The sequence below is a fragment of the Lytechinus pictus genome, chromosome 2 (genome assembly GCF_037042905.1).
Source record: "Lytechinus pictus isolate F3 Inbred chromosome 2, Lp3.0, whole genome shotgun sequence".
Lineage (NCBI taxonomy): Eukaryota > Metazoa > Echinodermata > Echinoidea > Temnopleuroida > Toxopneustidae > Lytechinus > Lytechinus pictus.
This window is the reverse complement of record NC_087246.1, coordinates 3,664,159-3,670,158: the sequence shown is the minus strand read 5'-3', so window position 1 is coordinate 3,670,158 and position 6,000 is coordinate 3,664,159.

The following is a 6,000-nucleotide window of genomic DNA, read 5'->3' as shown; positions in this document are numbered from 1 at the left end:
AGGATGTTCAGTAATACTTGATTACTATTATGTCCAAGTTTCATGAATCAGATCCATAAACTTTCAAAGTTATGATGGTAATTCAACAGATACCCCCAATTCGGCCAAAGTTCATTGACCCTAAATGACCTTTGACCTTGGTCATGTGTCGTGAAACTCATGCAGGATGTTCAGTGATACTTGATTAACCTTATGTATAAGTTTCATGAACTAGGTCCATATATTTTCTAATTTATGATGACATTTCAAAAACTTAACCTTAGGTTAAGATTTTGATGTTGATTCCCCCAACATGGTCTAAGTTCATTGACCCTAAATGACCTTTGACCTTGGTCATGTGACATGAAACTCAGGCAGGATGTTCAGTAATACTTGATTAACCTTATGGCCAAGTTTCATCAACTAGGTCCATATACTTTCTAAGTTATGCTGTCATTTCAAAAACTTAACCTCAGGTTAAGATTTGGTGTTGACGCCGCCCCCGCCGTCGCCGCCGCCGCCGCCGTCGGAAAAGCGGCGCCTATAGTCTCACTCTGCTATGCAGGTGAGACAAAAAATGAAGGAAATTTAAGGGAAAAAGTAGAGAGGGTAAGAAAGGAGAACAAGTAATCTTTTATCGTGTGAGTAATATGTAATATTAATATTGCACAATAATATTTCATCTTATTTCTTTTTTCATACTTTAGAAACACAGTTTTGGATGTGTCATCAGCATTGAAATTCAAATTTAGCATTTTTCAGAGCTGTTAGAAATCAATTTGGTATCAGTGACCTTTTCTGCTAATGTTTGACTTTTTATTTAAAAAATAGGGCATTTGAGCATTTACTTTAATAATTAGAAAGTAATTGAGACTTGGGTATTACAGAGCTAGAAAAGATTATATCTTGATAGTTCAGCCCATTTCATGCTTGAGAATGGGATTTAAATAAGACAGAAATACATTTTACTTTGATGTATAATCTGTAAATTAATCCAGTGAAACCCACTTTGGCGGGGGGGGGGGGGGGTAACCAAAAGTAAAGGCTGTAAGTTGTATAACAGTTGCATATGCAAGTGTGTTCCTCATCCTGACTATACAATCTTTCCTGTTATAAAATCTTTCCAAAATGTAAATGCCATGGGGATAAAAAAAAAAAAAAGAGGAAAATAAAATCATAGTACTAAAAATGTATTATTACTGTTACACTGTATTCTTACTAGATTTCTGGTAATAATGGATACCAAAATACTTTTTGTAAAAGAAATGTAGCGAGAAGATGAAAATGCACCTGTATTGATAAAAAACAATTGACTTTGGAAAGAAAATAAGCTATACCGGTATAAGGATGAATTACATTTCCATGAATGGAATTAACGCTTGCCTCATTACATTTTGCAAATTTTTATTGCAGTATTCATTGAGCTTTCATTGCTTTCATCTGATAACAATGTGTGACACATATCCTTTCAAGATTGGATTTGAATATTTCTCACCGCTTTAAATGTTCTCTTGGAAAACATTCTTTCCTTAAAGCATGATTGAACTTTTTTTTTGTCAATTATTCTCATAAGCTCATAAAACACTCAAAATCTGGGAAGCATATCCTTTTCAAGTTCTCAAAATGCTGACATTTGCATGGGATTACTTGATCATGAATTTACAAAACAGAATTCCTACTCCCGGTTGCTTGGGAGAAACTCGCTTGGTTTTAATGGACGTCATCAACTTTTCAAAAGGCAGATTACCAAGCATTTGCCGACCATTTAGAAAGAATCAATTGTTTGTAGCTCTCCCATTTCCAAGAAACTTGATTATGAGTATTTGGTGATTATTTAAAGAAGAAAACTATATTTTTAGATCATATCTGATTTATAAGACAGTCCACATCACTTCTGGAGTGAGAGCTTTTGTTTATCGAAGAATATTTATCTGTCACAAACGGTGACAAACTAGTCATAATTTTCTGAAAATATATTATTTCTGAGAAATAAAATCTAGAATGACAAAAAGTCTAGAAAAAAATCTTTTTTTCTGAGCGAGTACCCTTCTCAGCTTTATACTGGCTGCTTGCCTCTGGCAAAAAAAAATCATACTTATTTTGGGGGCTACATTTCACAATCTACTGCTTAAATCTGCAATATTGGATGAGCTTTAACATTGCAATAAATGGGAATTTTGGGGGGCTCTTTTTATTATGGCGTTTTTCAGCATGGGGGGATGCAAAATCGCCCAGAGTCCCCATGTAATTATCCCCTGCACCTTCTAACTGATGGCAATCCTAAAGCAGGACTGGAATGTTTAGGCGGTGGCTGCAGGCACGGTTCGTAGTCTAATTCTGCATTAGATTTATTGCCAACGTTTCGTTTAAGAGACTCAGAAAGGCCTGCCCTGATTTTTTTCCTGTTCTCTCTTCACCCTCCCTTCTTCCACTCTTCCATCCCTACCTTCATTTCACCATTTTCTTTCAATATTTTGAATATTTTTCTCTCTCACTATACAACCTTCACATCAACTACCTTTTTGCATTTTTTTCTTTCACCGCTTTTGATAATTCCACGTACTTGTCTGTTCTCAATCATACCATCCTTATCTGCAAACAGTATTGGAGCATGCACAAAATAAAAATCATGTCAAATAAGTACCCAACAAAACAATTTTGAAACATAATTCACAACAGCCATACCTAAAAGCAATCATATTGCCTCTGATCCATTCATATGAAAATTCCAATACGACTGGCAAGTAAGCCCTAGATTTCTAGATGAAATGTAATAAATGGAATTCAAAGTTCATATTGGCTAGTAAACCTCATATCAGGCCTTCGATGACAATGCCCTCCATTGCTCCCACTCTCATTTTTGTCTCTCAATAAAAAAAATCATGTTTGTCTAATATACATTCATATTTTCATAATTGTTAAACCAGTGTATATAAATAATCTTCTGGGGCCAGTCTTAAATTGAGTAGGGATTGATTCAATTCAAATTCAAATGAGATCATACTGAACATGTGTACTTAAAGAAATGAAAGATCAGATAAATCTCAATAAAAACTGTTTGTGTGATGGGCCTTGTTTCATTATTATCCCCTCAACCTGTCCCCCCCCCCCCCCATTTATGATGGCTGTTACCACACCCTTCCTTATCCTAGTGATCGATGTATCACTGGGTGCAATCATTCTGAAAATATAACATGCAATCATTCACTTAAGGGGAAGTTCACCCTGACAAAAAGTATATTGTAAAAATAGCAAAATAAAATAATTAAAAATATCAGTGAAGGTTTTAGAAAAATCCCCCCCAATTTTTAGAAGTTACAGAAATTCTAATTGTTTGATTTATGACATCATACAAGTATGCAAGCAGCTTCCCATGTATAGTGAATTAAGAATACAAATGAAATGAAATTTTCTCAAATAATTTATTGGAATTTATGCATTCTATAGTACATACATGAAACACATAGAGCAGCTGCCTGTATATATATGACGGCACAAATCAAAACCTTGAAATTCAAATAACTCAATCTTCAATGGATTTTCCTCAAACTTCCTCACCAATAGTTTTATTATTTTTTCTGATATTTCACAACAGATTTTTCCTCACGTTGAACTTCCCCATGAAGCTGTGTGTTATTAGGGCATGATAACAGCTAAACATCTTCAGCAGAAAACACCTACATTACAATTAAGTATTTAACAAAAGCTTCTTCAATTCAACTCAATTCAATCCCAAACTAGCATATAGTACATACATTAAGTTTTTTCTCATGCACAGTATCATTATTGGACCTGTCGGAAGAACAGGACCATTATATCAATGGCTGTGAATAGAGTGATCCATCCGTTCTTAAGTGTTTACATATTTAAATTTATATGACACCTAGATAGATCCTTGTGATTTGATTGGTTGTTTGATATCGTTCATTCAGCCCATTTTGCAATGACGTCATCAACCGTGCAATTTTAGATCCATTCATTGTGCAATTTTGGATCCATACGATTTTGTCCATTGCACGCGCACATCGAGACTGCAGCTCATGCAGGCACCAGCAGTGCGTAATGACGTAAGAATCAACAGACCGAACTTACACTGCATGAGCATGTTTTGCATCGAGATTCATAAATTTCATATGAAAAAAAAAATCAATTTTTAGGTGTCATATAATTATAAACCAAATAATTAATTTTTTTCATTCGTACAAGCAACAGAATACTTCATGAGGTGAAAGATGAAATAATGATCCATTCAACTCGGCTACGCCTCGTTGAATGGATCATTTCATCTTCCACCTCATGAAGTATTCTGTCAATTGCACTCATAAACATTCATTATTTGTTTTCTAACATTTTGTAAAATGAATTTTGTTGTGACTTTTATACGGTAAATAAAACCAAACCAAACCTAATTCATAACCAATCAATCAAGCTTGTGCATTCACTCCACACTCCAAAGTCCTCCCCCACTCCCCTGCAATACCCCCCTCCTCTCTCTCTGCTTATAAGTGAAATTGCAAATATCCTGACTTATTTTCTTCACTCGCATTAATATAATATAGCAACCAAATGAGATACCTGTAGTGACATGCATTTTATGGGGGGAGGGTACCCAAATTAAGATAGGCTTTCAAACCTATGCTTGTTACACTTGTTCTGAGCAACACGTTGTTTTGCCGGGAGGGGGGGTGGGGTATATTTGCTTGTAGCTTGAACTCATAACTTTAAATTTTGTTTATGTCTATTGTCTAGTTTTCATTACTTTATATTTTGTTTAACAATGTTCTTTTCTGTTGTTAATTATGTTTATAATACAATCTGATCTATTTTATTATGTTCTGGACCCCTAGGCAGAACAGAGTGGTAATAATTACCACTCTGAATGGGCAATCCAGCCATTCATAAGTATTTATTTTATTTTGTAATTATATCTGATGTATTTGTTTGTATTTTGCATGTTTTTATGAATGGAAAATCAATACAATACAATACAATACACTTCCAACTTTTGATGCAGGATTTACATACACATAAATGTACACAGTAGATAGAGGACTCTACTTCAAAATATAAGACAGAATTGAAGAATTATGTGTTATCTTTTAGTAAATTGTAAAATAGATGTAGGCTTAAAAGTAACTGTAAAAAGTCATTGCTCAGCCTTCTTTGTGAATATCAATCTATAGATGGTAATATTGTTGCTAACCTCCTCTTACTCCATGAGTGTGCTATGCTGAGGGTAAATAATATGAAGAGGACAATGAAGCCCAACAGTCTGAAATGGTTTACAAAATATTGATAGAATTTCCATCTATCAGTTTCTTATATGATACTGTACAATATGATGTAGATTGAAAGGATTGTTTAAAATACAGAATCTGAAGCATTATTGGATCACCTTTATGAGTAAATGAGATCGTGAATGAATTATGAGACTTGACAGCAATCCAGGTACAACAAGTACTGGTACGGATACTGTGAGTACATGTAGGAAGTGAGTGGTGTAGAGTGTAGACTATGACATGAATCTAGAAATGTGAAAGAGGTCAAACTCTGACTAGGTCACATTTTATGGGTGAAACCTAGAAAGCAAGCAAGCAATAAAATATTATTTTTAGGGCTGTATTCATACTAAGTTCTGAGTCAAGAAAACTACAATAATCAATCAAGTGCCATTTCTGCACACCCTTGTTTAGTGTGCATGGGGTTAGGGTCACTGGTGATCCGTGCCCGGTGAAAGGTATCATGACACACAGTCTGGTTAGAGTCTTAGCAAGGCTGGCTCATGAATACTGCTCAGCTCTGTTTTAAGTCTGCCATTGTAGGGATTTCGTTATAAATACTTAACAACATCTATGTTCCATAATACTGAAGTAATCACAATTAAAAATACATATATCTTTAAATCTTTCAAAATTTGATGGTGATAATGTTTGTATGACAATTCATATGAATGCAACTTTGTTTTCAACTTAAACTCTATGATTATGGGCACAAATATACATGTACATATATATATGCATG